Source organism: Centrocercus urophasianus, unplaced genomic scaffold (genome assembly GCF_019232065.1).
Source record: "Centrocercus urophasianus isolate 14NV4802_14NV808 unplaced genomic scaffold, USGS_Curo_1.0 seq_11, whole genome shotgun sequence".
Lineage (NCBI taxonomy): Eukaryota > Metazoa > Chordata > Aves > Galliformes > Phasianidae > Centrocercus > Centrocercus urophasianus.
The window spans coordinates 89,550,606-89,569,072 of NW_024884253.1; the positions used below are offsets into that span (position 1 = coordinate 89,550,606).

The window sequence follows — 18,467 nt, forward strand, 5'->3', positions numbered from 1 at the left end:
GAAGGAAGGAAGGAAGGAAGGAAGGAAGGAAGGAAGGAAGGAAGGAAAAGAAAACAAGAAAGAAATCTTGGCTGTTTCATGTTGGAAACACACCCGGCAGCAACAGTCAGTTGTCTGTATGCTTTTAAATCATCTTAGAAAGTATCATTCTCTCCACATAGATCCTACAACAACCTACTTCCAGGCACTACTAATTCCAACCACTCATTAGAAACGGTGGTCGTGTTATTGGAAGGAAACAAGTCAGCCAGGCCATTGATAGAAAATGTGTATGGAGCTTGCCTTTGCATGAACTAGAGTTCAATGGATTATACTAGTGCAAACTTCATTAGCCTGGAGCATTAATCACTAAAACTAGAACTCATGGTAGAAAGTGCTGCCAATTCAAATGAAAACAAGAGTATTTAACTCTCTAATGTAGGTAAATGTTATCGGTACACCTAGAGATAAAGTGATTTTACATTCTTTGGTCTATAAAATAAATCCTGTGCTACACAGAAGGTGTGCTAGTTTTGTGGATGAATCAGCTAGCACACATCTCTGTGCAGAAACAAAATAAATACCTCGCCTCTGTGTGTATACTGACTCTGCACACATCCTAGATTTTGGGAAAACAGTCAGATAGGCATCTGAGATAACATCTTGGGTGTACAAATATTCCCAGCATCATTTTGGGAGGGACCGTATTTGTGTAAACAAGAGAAAATGAGTAGAAAGGAACAGTAAAGCTGGCTGGGGATGGAGAAACACATAATGATCTTACCAGGTCACAATACAGAGCAAAATAAACAGTTCATTAGTTAATTAAAAACAAAGCAACAAAAAACAAGTAATGAAAAAAAACACAACCCTTTTTCTTTATTTTCTGATCTCCCTTGGGCAGCTATTGAAAAAAAACTGTTGTCTTCTGTCCTGGTTTCAGCTGGGACAGGTTTGATTCTCCTCATAGTGCCTGGTATGATGCTTTGTATTGGCTTTAGGAGAACAACAATGTTGAGAACACACCAGTGTTTTCCTTGGTGCTGCGCAGTGCTGTACAGAGCCAAGGATATTTCAGGCTTTCAGCTTCTCGTACTGTCCTGCCAACAGCGGGCCTGGGGGGGCACAAGTTGCTGGGAGAGGACAGAAACAAGGCAGCTGACCTAAACTGACCAAAAAGATTTGCTACATGGTATAAAAATCATATCATGTGAAAGAACTGCAAACCTGGGGTGTTGGCTGGGGTGGCAGCTGCTGCTTGAGAACTGTCAGATTCAAAGATACACTTGGTCCCTGGATTTAAAGCAATGTACAGGCACATCCAGGGGTGCTGGAATTCTTAATTATACATACCTATGGAGGGAAGAAAGAATTCTTGCCAAAGGCATGTGGCATTCAGTAAGTATTTCATCACCAGCCACATACATCTGAACACCTTTTCCAGACAGATTTCCAATAACTGGCTTTCCATACAAGGTTTCAAAAGGACTATTTCCTTCTCTAAGTCTAGGGGTTATTTGAATTTTCAGCAATGGCAAAGAGAGAACTTCTACCTATTTCAAATGTCTTTCTGGACATAATTTTCCAATCTGTCTTCATAACGTTTGATTAATTCTCTCTACTTGATAACTTGACTGAGGTTTCCACGTGCTATGTAAATCCCATTTTATTTGCAAAAAACTAGGAACTCTTTGGGTTATTTCTGCTGCAAAATGAGGTCCTCTGTCTGATGAGAGACATTCTGGAATGCCCAATCTTGGAATTACATCTTTTAGTAAAAAATTGATTACTTTGCTTGTTTTGTTGGCTCAGCACTGGAATGCTTCAGGCCACCCTGGAAAAGTGTCAACCGAAGCCAATAAATTTTTGTACCCATTACATGTCAGTAATTGAGAAAAATCAACTTGCTGATATTCCCCACGTACAGAACCCCTTTTTACCTCTCCTTGGTGGTTGGCAGGTGGGGGGGAGTGGAGGAGGGGAAGGAAGATAGTCTCCTATGAATTTTAGGATTATTTATAAGACAAATCCTGCACCTCTGGGCAATACTTTTGGCAATAAATAACGTGTTAATTTCCACAGTGTATCTTCTTACTGCTTCAACTAGAGCTTCTATCCCTATTAGCTGGCAAGGATCTTAGTTCTTTTTCTTCTTCGAGGCTTACAATTGCACATCCAGAGCTTTCTGCTCCTCCATAACTACAAAGCTGCTTCCATCAGCAAACAGCTCCCGGTCAAGACTCATTATGGGGATACATCTCAGGTCTGGCCAGATGGAATATACTTTTTCAATTTCTTACAAATAATTGTGAGACAGCACTTCTCCCTCATTCACAGGTAAGAGCAATGCAGAATTTAAAACACTATTAGTGAGGTAATTGACGTGTTCCTACTTTGCCATTGCTCTAATCCTTACCGTTGCTCTAATCCTTGCCAGTACATTACCAGACATTGCAGAGGTGGACTTGAATCCTTGGGGAATCACCATTCAGCGTAGATGAGTCTTTTGTCCCACTGTTGAACTTCCTCATTCAGAAACAATTTCTGGCATCTTTCAAATCTAAAACTGTGAACATTAAAATTAGCTGTAGTTGTCAACAACGTGTAGGGGTTTGTTGCTACAGGAGGTGCTTGACTATTTGATTACTAGCTCTCAAATCTTGCACTAATGGATAACTGGTGAGAACATAGCTTTCTAACAGGTAGAATTGGAGTATAATATTCAGACTAGCATTCTTGTAATAGTCCATACCTTAGAAAATTCTCAATTACAGGTTCTAGCCCAATATGGGCCTCCAGCTTCACAGTAAACTGTCTTTGTTTTACTTGTTTAACTCCTGATTTCAATTCTTCTACCAGTTTGGCAGACTTTCCCAGGATTTTCTGGCCCCCACACAGAAGGAACTATTGCATCCACAATTTCAAATGGAATTTCAGTCACTTATATATCTTTGCTCTCTAAAGAATGTAATCGACTTGTGCCTGCAAGGTGCATACCCATACCTTTTTCTTATCAGAAGTTATTAGAGTTCCTAATTTCTTCAACAAATCCTGTCCCATGAGAGGTAAAGGGAATTCTGGCACATACAAAAACTCGTGTGTTAAGATCTTATTTCCCATTTCAGATGTAATTTTTTGCAAAAAAATGTTTAACTTCCCGCTTTCTCATGGCCCCAGCTACTGGTATTGAACACTTACTTAAGGATCCTTTGAAACAACTTAACAACAGAATAAGCAACTTCAGTATCTACTAAAAGAATTAGTAATTTTATTTCTCAAGATCCTTCTCTAAATGTTCCTCTTTATCTTTTGTTTATGGCTTGCACAATATCTGCTGTCAGAAGCTTGACTTCATTTTTTTGCTCTTCTGTGTATCTTTTTATTTCTTTTTCTTTTCTGGTTTTTCCTTATTGTCATATACACTGTAGGCAATTTCAACCAATTGTGGAATAGACATCCCTGAAACCCCATCAATTTTCTGCATCTTCTTTCAGCTACTGGGGGCTGACTTTCCAGTGAACAATGTATTAAAACACACTTTTATTCTCTTCCCCTTCTGGGCCCAAATCAGTCCACTTTCTAGCTGTCTCATATAACCTTTTCTGTTTCAGGCATAACGCATTCTAGACCTTCCCTAGCATTTGTCTTCCAGTTTTCCTCATTAGTTTTCTCTAAAATCAATAATTTTACCTCAGAGAGTAACAATGTGTTTAGCAAAACCTGTGTATCTTTCCAAACAGGATTATGATTTAAAATAACCACTTGAGGGATTCCATTAACCCTCTCCGGATTTTTTTCCTTTATGATCCAGTAGACTCCTTCCAGTTCATCAAATCAGAGGTAGAAAAGGGAACCTGCACCTATACAAGCAATCCCCACAGCTTATCTCAGTAGAGCCTGATAGCTGATTGTTATGGTCTCTCCATCCTGAAATGAGGATGGTTTGTCTTTCTTATTCTCAGATAATATTATCCAAGCCTCCAAACTTGTTTCCATCAACTTTCATTTCTGTCTATCATACTCGTTTTGAAACAAAAAGAACACATCAATGTATGGAATTTCAGCCTGCTTATTTACACAGTGACATAGTAATATTGATTAAATATTGGTTGTGTCCCCTCTTTTAAATGAGGAGAGAGGGAGAACTAGCTACAACAGGCATGGAAATGTCTGAGGAACTCAACAAGTTATTGGCCTCAGCCTTCACTGGCCATCAGGCTTCCCACACCTCTCACATCCCTGAACCTTTATGTCAGGGGGAGCAAAATCCCCCTCACTGAGAGCAGAGCAGGTCAGAGACCCACCCACCTCACAAGGCTGAATGTATACAAGTCTATGGAGCCAGATGACCCTCATCCCAAGGTCTTAAAGAAATGGCTGATGTGGTTGCTAATATGCTCTCCATCATTTATGAAAACTCCAGGCTGTCAGGCTGAGTCCACAGTGACTGGAAGAAAGAAAACATCACTCCCATTTTCAAGAAAGGGAGAAAGGAAGATCCAGAAAACCACAGCCTAGTGAGCCTCATGTCTGTGCCTGGAAGATCATGGAGCAGAACCTCCTAGAACACATCTTAAGGCACATGAAGGATGAGCCAGCACAGCTTAATCAAGGGAAAATCACGACTAACCTATGTGGTGGCCTTCTGTGATGGAGTGACAGCACCAGTGGACCAAGAAAAGGCAACTAACATGGTCTACCTTCTGCAAGGCCTTTGACATGGTCACACACCACATCCTTGTCTCTAAATTGGAGGTTTGGATTTGAAGGCTGAACTGTTCAGTGGATAAATAGTTGCTCGGATGGTTTCAGATAGAGTGTTGTGGTCTACAGATCAGGTGGAGGCTGGTGACAAGCTGTGTCCCCATGGGGTTTGTGTGCTGGGGCTGGTGCTCTTCAACATTATCAGTGGGATTGAGTGCACCCTCGGCAAGTTTGCTGATGACACCAAGCTGAGTGCTGCAACTGATAAAACAGAAGGAATGCCATCCAGAAGGACCTGGACTGGCTTGAAAAGTGGGCCCACATGAATCGAATGAGGTTCAACAAGGCCAGGGTCGGGGCAATCCCAAGGAAGACCTAATTGTGGCCTCCCAGTACTTGAGGGGCGCTTATAAACAGAATGGAGACCAAATTTTTACATGGGCAGATAAGGATAGGACTAGTGGGAATGGCTTTCAATTAAAAGAGGGGAGATTTAAGATAGATGTTAGGAAGAAATTCTTTACTGAGGGTGTTGAAGTACTGGAACTGGTTCCCAGAGAACCTGTGGATGACCCACTGGGCAGGCATTCAGGGCCAGGTTTCACAGGGCCCTACGCAACTTGATCTAACCTTTGATTTAGTGGTTGGCAACCCTGCCCACTGCAGTGGGAACTGGATGATTTTTAAGGTCCCTTTCAACCTAAGCCATTCTGCTATTCTACAATTGCCACTGAAGCTGAAGTTTTCTTGGGATTTTCTCCCGCATTACGCAAAACTGGAAGCATATCTGTTCATTTCATGTGTCATAAAAATAAATAAAAATAATTCTCAGTTTGTCCTAAGACATGTTAACATTAAAAAAAGTGATCAACTATGATGTCAGTTCTACTATTTCCTCATTTAATTGCCTCAGAACTATGTTGAGATTTCTTAATGGCACAGGCAAGGCTGAATGCAGTACTTATAAGAATAAAGCAGTACGTCTAAATTACTTCTGCAGCAGCAAGTGAAGATGGCCTAGGATGAAGCATAAAAGAAGTAAGATCTAAAAGAATTGACTTCGTTTTCTTGCTGCTTTTTCAGAGAGAACTAAAAAAGGAGTGGGCTAACAACCAGCTTCTTTTCCACCCCTCGCTAACCATAGTATGTTTCTATGATCCTGACTATGATTCCAATTTCAGGAGTCCAGGAATCTCTTTGCTAGTAACAATAAGCTAAAGTTTAACCACAGTCTTGCTGCCAACTCTTGTCAGCACTTAGGTTTGCAGAATCCTAGAACAGCCCCTGAATGATTCACTTCATACTTCTCATATTTTTTTATACATCACTAGGATTGTGTACCTTGTGGAATGCTTTCATTAGTTGCAGTTGTTGATGTGGCTTTCAAAGCTTCTTAGAGTTTTTTTTTTTTTTTTTTTTAAAGAAGAACGTGCTCCAGGAAGAATAGCAGGCTCATCCAAAGATGAGAAATTAAAATAAGGTGAGTAATTTTCATTAGCTCCATTCCTGTTGCTGGGAAAAAATATTACTCAAGGGAGTACAATGCAATTTTCTCTGAGTAATCTGCTGGTGAACAGTATGATTGCTTCTTGCCTGTTTAACATGAGTGACTAGCTTAAATGTGTCAAAAGCACTGACCCATTAGTTTCCTCCATTGTAAAAATGGAAGTAGATGTAGTGAGTGAATACTTGAAGATGTCTCTTCCAAATGCACCTCCTTGTTGTTGACAACAAGCTGAAGCATCCAGGCACTGGAATAAGAAAACATTGCTCATCTTCCAAGTCATCACAAAACGACCTCTGATCTGAAACAAGTGTAACTGACAAGGCCAGCTCCACAACAGACGACGGCTCAGAGGAAAAGAGCAAGAAATTAATTTTCCCAGGGAAGAATGGAAAGAATGACCACCAATTCTTGTAAAGTAAGCTGAAATGAACACAGTGGGGGCTGGAATGTAACCTTTGTTTAGGTACTTGGCTGAACAAGTAAGACACTAGGTTTAATAAATAGCCTTCCTTGAAATAATTAATGAAGACCTGTATCTTCCTGAACCAAGCAGGCAAGCATGCATATCTGGCTCAGACTAAAATGGACATAAAAACCAAGCAACCAACAAAATGAAAAGAGCAGTGGGTTTGAACTGGCTTTAACTTATACATTCCTTTCTGGCAGTTAGGGATGACCAGCACCATGAGAGGGAAGTACTGATATGGGCTGGTTTGTTTAGCAATAGGCACTGGTGTCAGTATATTAGTTTAAGGACCAATATATATTAGTTTAGCAGAGGGAATCGGTGACTGCTAAAATTAAAACTTTCAATTTCAACTTTGCTTGGTATGTGAACAGCCTTGTTTTCTCCTAATTCTTCTTCACGAGAGTCATAACAGACTACTTTGTCCTTTGCATCCAACAGGTGCAAGGACATCTTCTAATTTCAAACATATTGCTTTGGAAGTTGCTCATTCTGGTCTAATAAGCAATGGAAATTTGCCAAATTGGGAAAAAACAGCTGATGGTCATCCAAAAGTCTCACTGATTAAGCTTATGGTGTGCATTCAACAGTACAACTGTTTGAATGTAGAATCTGAACTCTGAGAGGGCATGCTTGTTTGTCAGATTTCCTGGTGTGTATCATGAGGAAAAAATGAATGCTGCTTTCTAACACACTGCATAGGAGTTAGAGAGTTTTCTTCCCAGATTTTGGATGACAAAACATGCAGGTAGTGGGAATCAGTTGTGTATAATGGTTACTGTTTTGGCTGCGTTGGAATTTCAGCATATTGCTGTAACATTTGTCTAAATCAAAATTCAGTGTAACGTCAACTATATCAAACAAGTAAATCTGATATTAAACATCAAACCCTTTCATATCTAAAAGAATTTGTCCAGAGTGTAATGGAGTCTGACAATGATCCCTCCTTTCATTCTAGCACCATTTTCTGTGCTTTCTAATTAGTTACTGTCATGGGTTTTCCTTTACAGTTGAGCAGCCTCATTCTCCTAGCCTGCTCTTCCTGTGCATTATGCCCTGTTTTCTATTAACTCCAGTGCAGTGCCTCAACAGATTTCCCCTCAGCCACTACTTGCAGTCATGTCTTGTGAAGAAAAAAATAAGAAAAATAGCCAACTTGTTACAAGAACAAGTATTTGGACAAATTAAAATAACCTGAACTCAAAAATAGATGAAAAACCTGTGTTAAATTTGCCTACAATAAATGAGCCTAAAATAAAATGAGCTAATGAGATGGTAATTAGGATGGTTTTTACACCTTCAGTTGACCAGAGATACACACTATTCTGATTTTTTCTTACAATTTTTACATCTTTTTCTTTTATTATTCAACTTTCAATAGTATAGTCACTCCTCTGATAAAAAAAATAAACAGAATTTTAAAAAGAAGCTTTTGTGACTGTTTATTAGAGGCAGTTTCCTCTGGGGAAGAAGAGATTTGTAAATCCTTTAAAGGACATTTCTGTGCCACTTACTGCCCAAGATATCTAGTTAAATTGAGAGGGAAACCAGGGTAGCAGGATAAACTAGAGCAGGTTACTTAAGACTATGTCAAGTCTGATTCTGAATATCTCCATGGATGGAGAGCCCACTGCCTCTGGCTAATCTGCTTCAGCACTTGACTGCCACCACAGTAAAAACATTTCCTTTGCTTGGAGTTACCCTTCTGTGTCTTAGTTTGTGCCCATTGCCTCCCATCCTGTCAATGAGGAGAAGTGAGAAGAATCTGACTCCTTAATTCCCTTCATGAGTTTTTTATATACATTGCTAAGACCATTGTCACCCCAAGATTTCTCCAGCTTAAGCAGTTCTGGCTGCCTCAGCCTCCTTTTATCTGAAAGATGCTCCATTTCCTTCATCTTCTTTGTGGACTGGAATGACATTTGTAAGTTCATTTTTCTCCTGTGCTTGAGAGTCCAAACTGGACACAGTAGATGTGGCCTTACCAGTGCCAAGAAGAGGGAATCTTTACAGTTCTTGAAGGAAGGGAGGAAGGGAGGAAGGGAGGAAGGGAGGAAGGGAGGAAGGGAGGAAGGGAGGAAGGAAGGAAGGAAGGAAGGAAGGAAGGAAGGAAGGAAGGAAGGATTAAATTATTATTGCAGAAGTCCAAGAAAAAGCTCACACAGGAAAGCTGTCCAACCTTTAATTTGTATTTTTTCTCTCAGTCTTCACACAATTGTTTCCTCCCAGCATATCTAACCTTACTTCCTACCATTTTATTTACAATTTTACTACACTGTTATGAGAAACTTCATCTGCAAGCTGCAGAGTGACCACCGCTTTTTGTGAAGTTCGTGTACCTGCTGCTTTGCTCTTCCTGTGCTGAAGATCACGAGGGCTGAAGATCACAATATTGCTGGAGCCCCAGGATTTCAGAGATTACCAGTTGGTTGCAGAGGCATGGAGAACTAGTGCAAATAGCTACTAGGAACAAGTTGGTTACTTTGCACTGGCTGGTCTGTCATTCCCCTCCCACCTGTAAAAATTAACCCAACAAAAAGAACACTCTGCCAAAAAGCTGCCAAAAACAACACTCCTCATTTGTCCCCACCCTTTCTCCCCATCACCCCCCCTTACCGCCGCTCCCCTTACCCCCAAAGAAAAAAAAAACAACTTGCACCACATCTGGGCTATTGCTTAGGGGAAAAAAAAATGTAATCTGTCTGTGATAAGCTTAAACAAGAGGATATCTCCTGTCCTGGACCAAAAAAAAAAGAAAAAAAATGTTTTTACAGAGTGAAGAGATACTACATGTGTAATGTTGAATGTAGTTGCCACAACAGGTTTTTGTTTTGTTACCATAACAGCAATTGCCAATACTTTCTCACTGACACAACAAAAATACAATGAGAAGGTCGTTTTCTGCAGAAGTCCAGGAAGTCTTGTTGACTATCCAAACATGATAATTTCCTATGGTAGCGGTGAAAAAACTCATTCAGGAAGAGACAAAACTCAGAGAGGCAACAGTTCTAGGATATATCAGCTTCCAAGACCCGTTAAAAATGAAGAATCCTTCTCTCACTGTTTATATTTTTTAAAATCAAATCCTTCTGTCAGATAGGCTATTGAAAGCCTTTGCAAAATAGGTGTCAAATGCCAATTTTGTCTGCATTTTCTTCCTTTGAAGCAACTTTCCCTTGAAAAGCAGCATAAAAAGAAATCAGGGTTCACAGCATTAAGTATGACTCTTCAAGTCATTCTGGATTGCAGCTGTGACCTCTGAAAGAACAACCTGATCTGACCACTGATTCAAAAATTCCCAAAAAAGTGCAACACAGTACTGGAATTACACATCTCTGGCTTCCTAGATCACTCTTGCACTGTAAATGCAACACTGCTTGTACTACTAATACCTACCAGCATTCACATCCATCTCAATTTGTAGATTTTTATGACATTTTCAATTGCAAAAAGTAGACATTTATATACAATATTTTTCAGAAGCAGACTTCAGAAGAATACAATACTTTTCAGCTTCTTCCCCCCAGACTCACATAAAAGCATTGATTGCATGATACTGCGTCCATGACTCAACATGAAAACTAATCAAGTTGTTGTGGAACATAATACAATTAAAGCCCAAGTCCTCCAGAAATAATATGGGAGATGCACACAATCGAAAAAACAGGACTGTAGATCTTTGGCAAGACTGCTAAAATACGCAGCTGTAGAGACATAGTATTCACCAATATCCTGTGGTGTTTATTTTGCTTATTTGTTTCTCCTGGTGTATTTTAAACTTCTCATTCTTTTTCCAAAAGAAAGAGAAGGGACATAGTTAATAAACTATTTTCTCACACACACTGTAAAGAGACTTAGGCAGCTGTGCTGACTACTCAACCTCTGTTTCAACAAGAATTGTTGTGCTGTCATAAGAACATTTCATTGACACCCTATCATTTCCTAGCAACAATCAATGTTTTGTACATAAAAAGTGGGCAAGATACTGCCTATCAATGCTTTGTTTGTTGTTACTGCTGTTAAATTTTTCTCCCTCTCCCTTTTGAATGGGAAGATTCTTATCTGGGACGTAATGAGGAACTTCAGACATTGCTATGTCTTGTACTTTATTACCAGAGACAAGAAATCAGATTAGGTTACTGAAAGATACCCTTTCTAGAAATAAAGTTAGTGCTAGTTCATAAAGTCCAACACAGATTGACAATTTCTGAATCTTGCAACTGTTTGTCCCATGAGCAAACAGAGATCTGGCCATCTTGTTTTTCAATGGACTACTCAGTTCTGCTCTGTGAAAATAATATCCAGTTTTACCATTCAAATTCCTCGTCAGCCAAACCGCCAAGAATAAAGAATGATTCATTGTTGTCTATCCGCAGTAATAAATCCCTAGCAATGGTGACAGCATACCTGGATTGCTGTGCGTTACTTCTGCAATGTAGCACTGAATGCAGTGCACAGAGGGGCAGCAGAGGACATCCTGTAAATCGCTTTTATGCAGGTGTCACGATGCCTTGATACATGAAAGGACCAGCATGTGCAGCTATTGAAATGCACGCTTTCTAATTCTGTTCATTTGTTTCAAACAAACGGAGGAGGAAATTCACTCCAACCTGGCTTCCTTCAGACTCTTAGTTAGCAGCAAGCCCCCCTCTTGGGTGCAATCCAGTGATGGACAGCAGCTGCTCACAACTCATCTCTTTCCAGCACTGCTAGCTGGGCTGCAGAGCATGTATTGAAGTTGTGCACAGTGAAGAATAATTTTAAAAAGTAATTAATTAATTAAGTTAATTACAAGTTTTCAAATTCTTAATGTTTTACAGAAGTATAAGCTTTTTTTTTTTTTTTCCTTAAAACTTTTCAATGTCTTTAATATGATCTTATACTTCTTAGACAAGAGGAAATGAGACATGGTTTAGGTTTCCTCCCCAGCTTCAAATAAATAGTGACAGGACTGGCAGAATTGCTTCCTAAAGCTTTTCTTGAACTAGAATAGAATTAACTAGGAAATGCAGCATACTACTGGCACAGAAATAGAAGAGAGGGTTTATTTTTGATCTTGGGAATCAGTAAAAAAAAGCATTATTACAAAAAAAGCTGAACAGAAACTAGTCACTCTATCTTAATACATGGAGCATCTTTTCCTTCTAAGAAAAAAATATGTTTAGTTTATTAAAAAAATAAACAAGAGAGGATATGATGCAATCACAGAGTCCAATCTTTCTAGAAAGTGTAGGGGAAAGATTTCTCAAAGCCATGTAAAAGATTTCTTGAGGCATTCAGCACTGTCAGTACACCCAGAAAGCAGAATTCAAGTCAACATTTGCCATTTCGGGAAGACAAAGTAGCATACAAGAAAAGAATTTGCTTCTGGGGAGGGCTTTGTGTTAAGAGCGCTGTGTCCCATTCCTCCCTCCTCTCAAGAAAGAAGTTAGTAGGCTCATGAAAAGGGCTGTCCATCAGCTGTAGGATCTGCAGCTCGACATTACTGCACAGAACTGACACTGCCCAAGGGTGAGATACGCTGAACAAACAGGCAAACCTTCCTAGGCACAAAGTGCTTCCTGGAGCAGTAGTAACACGACGACTTCACAGCCATTTGCACAGATAAACCACAGAAGCTTAAAGGCTCATTTACAGAATTTCACTGTTTGAACAAGTTCTGCTTGCAACCCAAGATGAATATAATAAGATACTGTATGCTATTTCATTTTTCTATAGTTTACAAAAACAGTGCAAGCAAAACAAACACACCAGCACATTATTCTAGATGAGAACTTAAAAGAGTGGATTTTATTCAAGGACAAAGGTGAGCAATGCAACAGTAACAAGAGTTTCACTAAAAATTTCCTCACCAGCTGTAATTACTAACATATATTACAGGAATCAATTTATATTTACATATAGAGTATGAGAAATTAAGCCTGCTGGATTAGGGTCAAAAAAAGCATTAGCTTTAAAGATATTTTTCAGTTATTATTCTCTTAGAGATTATTGACCAAAGCAAGACTGTGTGTCCATGTAAAGACTTTCCAACAGTGAACACTGTTACAGTGCAACAGATCATACTTGTTACTTCCAGGAACACACACTGGCCATTATGTGTGCACCAGTAGCAGACAGCCTGAACACACTGCCACACTGCCAAACACACACACATACTTCTAACAGCTCCCAAAACAGAAAAGTCAAACTGTTTTCTCTAAAACTGTGGCAAATTGGGGGAAAACATGCGTGCAGCAGAGGTAGTGATTCATGTCATTCATACATAAAAGCAGCTACAAGAAACCAGTCATCATCACCATCATCATCATTAAAAAACAAACAAACAAAAAAAAAAAAAAACAAAAAAAACCAAAACTCTTATTTTTACAACTTATTCCATCTTCACCAGTTAGCACTCAACAAACTTGTGATCCAGAAAAGGTATTAGAATACCAAAAAAGAAAAAGAAAATAAGAAGAGTCTGTGCAAGGATTGAAACATAGGAATGATAGTCAAGTACTGCTGAGTTATGATCCCACCTAGTGGATGAGGGAAGGTCTGTGGGGTGTGTGGTTGTAGCCTACCTAGACTTTAGTAAAGCCTTTGACTCTGTTTCCCACAGTATTCTCCTGGAGAAGCTTGCACAAGTGTACTCTTTGCTAAGTAAAAACCTGGCTGCTGGGCCCAGAGCGTGGTGGCGAATAGAGCTGAATCCAGCCAGCAACACTAGTGGTGTTACCCATGAGTCAGAATGGGGGTCAGCTCTGCTTAATATCTTTACAGATTACCTGAACTGAGGGGATTGAGTCCATCCGCAGTACGTTTGCAGATGACATCAAGTTGGGAGGAAGCTGGGAATCTGCGTGAGGGTGGGAAGGCCCTACAGAGGGATGTGGATAGGCTGCATCAGTGGGCTGAGGCCAACTGCATGAGCTTGACAAGATCAAGTGCTGAGTCCTACTCTTTAGTCACAACAACCTCATGCACCCGTGCATCACTGCCAGCTTGGAGCAGAGTGGCTGGAAAGCTGTGCAAAGGACCTGGGGGTGCTAGCTGACAGCTGGATGAACTTCAGCCAGCCATGTGCCCAGGTGAGCAAGGGGGGCAATGGCATCCTGGCTTGCAGCAGTGTAATCAGCAGCACCAGGGAGGTGATCATCTCCCCGTACTTGGCACTGTGAGTCCACACCTCAAGTGCTGTGCTCAGCTCTGGGCCCCTCACTACAAGAAAGACATTGAGGCCTTGGAGTGTATGCAAAGAAAGACAATGAAGCTGGTAATGGGTCTGGGACACAAGTCTTACGAGGAGCAGCTGAGGGAACAGTTTAGCCTGTTTAGTCTGGAGAACAAGAGGCTCAGGTGAGATGGTATCGCTCTCTACAACTGCCTGGAAAGAGCTTGTAGTGACTGGGGGTAAGCCTCTTTTCCCAGGTAACCGATGATAACGCCAGGGGAGGTTCAGGTTGGATACTAAGAGAAATTTTTTCTTAGAAAGATTGGTGAGGTATTGTAACAGGCTGCCCAGGGAAGTGGTAGAGTCACTAACCCTGGAGGTTTTCAAGAAAAGAGCAGATAGGGCACTTAGGGACTCTAGAGGGCCGGGGTAACAATTGGACAAGATGATCTTAGTGGTCTTTTCCAACCTTAATGATTCTGTGATTCTATGATTCTGTAATGTGTCTTCTGCATTCTGCAATTTTGAACAGTAGCTTCAGGACATCTAACTATGCATCTAATTACATAGGATTGACAACTGCTATGATTTCAGGATCTCTTGTGCCATTCCCAGGACTCTTTCTCTATATCCTCACCTACTGCATGTTACCACTGTCTTATGAAATATAGATTATTCTAGGACATAAGAAAACATTTCACAATTTAAGAGTTCCCTAAAAGTCAGGCTGCACAATCACTTAAGCCCCTACTACTCTGAATTGGAGCAATCTCTTTTGATAAAAGTTTTAATGTACAAACCAGTGAAAGATTGATTTAGTCGAGGAACAACAGATTATTTACTATAATTCAACTATCATCACTAGTCCTTTTTATGGGCTTGAAAAGCAATGCAAAACACCAGCACCAGCTTATTTATCTTGCTTTAAGTGCCTGTGTGGTGAATGCTTGCACCACACAAGTGAAGTTGGTTTCAAAGAAACATAGAATCATAGATTTATTTTTGTTCCTCAATGTGTTTTCTCTTTCCTAAGGAAAACTTATAAACAAATATAAACAAATATTTTAATACTGAAATTTGGTGTAATTAATGTTCTCCACTCTTAACCTGTAATTTAAAAGGTGAGCAAGTAATCTAAATTTCCTGGTGTTTCCTAGTGTTTAAACCCTTGCTACGTAGTTTGGTGACTGCAATTATCCCATGGGCAGGTGATTTTTACAGCCAATCAAAAATAATCAACAGGATTGCTTTTTTTTAAAAGATAGGAATCCTGCAGTTTCACTTTTTTGATATCCTGAGCTCCTGGCATCCTGGTTGACATCAAGCTAGCCACAAGATGCACCTCTGCATCAGAAGTGGCCATTATTTTTCTGGGGTGCATTGTCAGCAGATCAATAAACGACATCCTTCCTCTCTACTCACTTGAGTAGAGTGAGGTGAGGCTGCACTTGAAGTACTGTTCTGTGCTCCTCCCTACAGGAGAGATAGACAGAGTGAGGTGATTTCAGCACAAAATGACAGTGATGATGGAGGAGAGGCTGAGACAACCATAACTGGAGCGGAGAGAAGTCTCAGGGTTGGGGAGTGGTCTCAGAAAATGTGTATAAATACCTAATGAATGACAAAGGAAGCATACTTCTCAGTAGTGCCCACTGACAGGACAATATGTGATTGGGAGAGTAGTTATTCTGACAACCTGCTCACAAGGATATGTCAGAGTCAATTCTGAATCTAGGCCCAAATACAAGGTTTTATCCTGCGGCTGTGAAAGTGCTTCAAAAAATTTCTCCCTGACAAAGAGGCAACTTTTACCTTTCAGCTTTCAGGGAAAGGAAAGTTGGATCCTGGAACTCTGACCTTTTCTTTTACACCACGGCTGTGTTTTGATAGCTGAAGAGAAACTGGTTAAAAAGGTGAGTATGTTAAGCACATTGTATTCAAAGACATATCAGAAAGTGGGTGGAAAAGGTATGAAGAGCTTAAACACACAGTAGCAAAACCATTTGTAACATTGCAGATACAAATTCTGAGGCAAGATCCTGTCAGCAGTTTTTGAGAGCAAAGGAAAAAGAGATCTATGCAACCCTCAAAATTTTATGCCCCCTTAACAACATTTAACATACAAAATCCTGAAACAGTATTTAAAGTGACGGCCAAAGCCCATCACTTTAAAGCCATTGAAGACCTGGATGCAAAAAATATCCAGGATTTACATAGTGGAGAAGTTTTTGTCTCTGAGGGGTGTTAATTCATGTAGCATCTTTGCTTTAAAAAAAAAACAGTGCTGTTCCTAGTGATGTTATTACATACAATTCTGCACTGCTGGTTATGGAGCACACCAGGTTGCTGTTTAATAAGCTGTCCACTCAGACTGCACAACTCACACTGCAGAATCATCTTTTTGACTTACATAGAAAATACTGAGTCCCACTTGCACAGTTCAGATACAGCTGCTGTCTCCACGTTATTTATTTGGCCTTTGCACTCAATTTAGAGTCATTTTTTACAGATTAAAGAGATTAGAAATTGAGTTACTATCTCTTGCAAACTGTGTAGATTTTATAAAAATGAGATCATTTGTGAATGTTAACCGGAGGTCAGTAACTAGATGTATATCCCAGGGGCACTGATACTGAGTCCAGTAATGATATTCACTAATGATCTGGATGATGAAGCAGAGTGTATGCCCAGAAAGTTCACAAATAGCACAAAATTGGTAGGAATGTAATGTCTAGCACAACAGGGATTTGCACTACCATCCATGGGAACCTTTGATACGCTGAAAAAATGGGCTGGCAAGGACCTCACACACTTAAATGAGAAGTGCCAAGTCCCTACATAAGAGGAGGAACAACACCAGGCACTGATATATGCTGGGGGCCAATAAGCTGGAAAACAAGTTGGAAGGAAAGGAACTGGATATCATGGTGGATGCTGAAGTGAACATGAGTTGGCAAAGCACCCTTGCTGAAAAGAAGGCTGCAAGGATATCCTTGATTGCACTAGGTAAAGTACTGCCAGCAGCCCAAGGGAAGGGATCCTTCCCCTCTACTTGGCCCTGATGAAATCACATGCAGAGTATTGTGGGCTCCTAATACAAGATACAATCATACTGGAGGGTACAAAGAAAGGGCAGAAAGGTGACTGATCTCGTATGAGGTAAGGCAAAGATAAGTGGAACTATTCAGCTTGAAGAGGAAGCTGAGGGAGGCATCTCAACAATTCCCACAAATACCCGAAGGGAGGGTGCAAAGAAGACAGAACCAGGCTCCTCTCAGTGGTGCCCAGAGCCAGGAGAAGAGACAGTGGGCACATAAGCATAGCTTAGTTTCATCTAAGCATCAAGAAATACTTTACTGTGAGGGTGATGAAGCACTGGCACAGGTAGCCTAGATGTAGAGATCTCCAAAAGGTGTCTGGATGCAGTCCTAGGAAAGTGCCTTTAGGGTCCAAGAAGAGGGTGAGACCAGAGAACCTCCAGAGCCCCTTTGCAACCTCAGTCATTCTGTGATGCAATTTAAGAATTTTTTCCCAATACAGCATGTAACAAGAGAATTTAAAAACAAAAAAATAATAATTAAAAAACTTCTCTTATATATGAAAATACTAGCAACACTGTAACCTCTCAATAAAAATATTCAGTAATTGAGAGACTGAAGAGGAAGCCCTTCACTTTATAATCTGTACCTGAAGAGGGAGCTTAACTGTTTTGTTTTTTAAATATTCTTCCCAGAGGTTATGACTAATCAAGCATTAATTATAAAGTGGTATTAAAATATGAAAATGTGATAGAAACAATCCATTTGTAAAGTGTGGTCCTCTTGGCTTCAAAAGATGCTATTAGGTGAATTTACATTCTCAATTCTTTCTGTAACATTTTTTCATTAAACAATCCTGAAATCCAATTCCTCAAGTATTACAGTAAACATCTAGGATTTCTTCAGGAAGGGTGTTGTGGGGGAAGGGAATCCTAAACCTTTACCTCACTAACCTGAACATCCACTACCACTTAAAACCTAACATCTGCACTTCATTTGACCTTCCACAAATTTAATGTAAGTTGTTTCCTATTAAATCTCCAGTCAGAAGTAAAGAAAAACGATTAAAATTCCTCCTTCACAGAATTACACATTTGTGTTTTGAAACACGTTTACTATATTCACAGAAATCAATCAGCCTATTGACTCCTTTGATGAATATATTCGGTCTTAGCCTCCACCAGTTCTTCTGCACATTCTAGTCTTTGTTATTCTAACTTTTCTAGTCCAATGTGAAGAGCTTCAGACATTTTGATTTTTAACAGAAAAACAGCCCTCTTAGCCACTCAGTTTTGTTTCCAGAACTTTGGCCTCAGGATGAACTGTGGAAACAAGATTTTCATCTGAAAGAAGGCTTACTTAGGCAAGACAGATAAATCAAGTGAGTACCTCATAAAAATCTTAGTGTTACCTGTTCACTACTAAAGGAAGACACCGTAAAAGATGTACTGGCACAGCATGAGAAGGGTTTGCAGCAGAAATCTGTTCTGAGAGAAGAAGAGATGTCAGAACTTTTATAAGCAAGAATGTTTGTAAAATAATTGGCAAAGACAGATAGAGAGTAAAGGCTGTATAGGCAAGACCGTACAGGCAATGTGGATGAGAGCTCTGCTTCCT

The 18,467-nt window shown here is 40.0% G+C and overlaps 1 long non-coding RNA gene across 1 annotated transcript; it reads right to left on the reverse strand.

Moving 5' to 3' along the window:
• Window positions 1–854: 854 nt before the first annotated feature.
• LOC122155229 lies at window positions 855–9,218 on the reverse strand. Its single transcript, XR_006167183.1, has 3 exons — window positions 8,996–9,218; window positions 1,207–2,545; window positions 855–1,112 (listed from the first exon to the last, which is right to left on the reverse strand). It is a non-coding gene; the product is annotated as an uncharacterized LOC122155229 (long non-coding RNA).
• Between the last annotated feature and the right edge of the window lie 9,249 nt (window positions 9,219–18,467).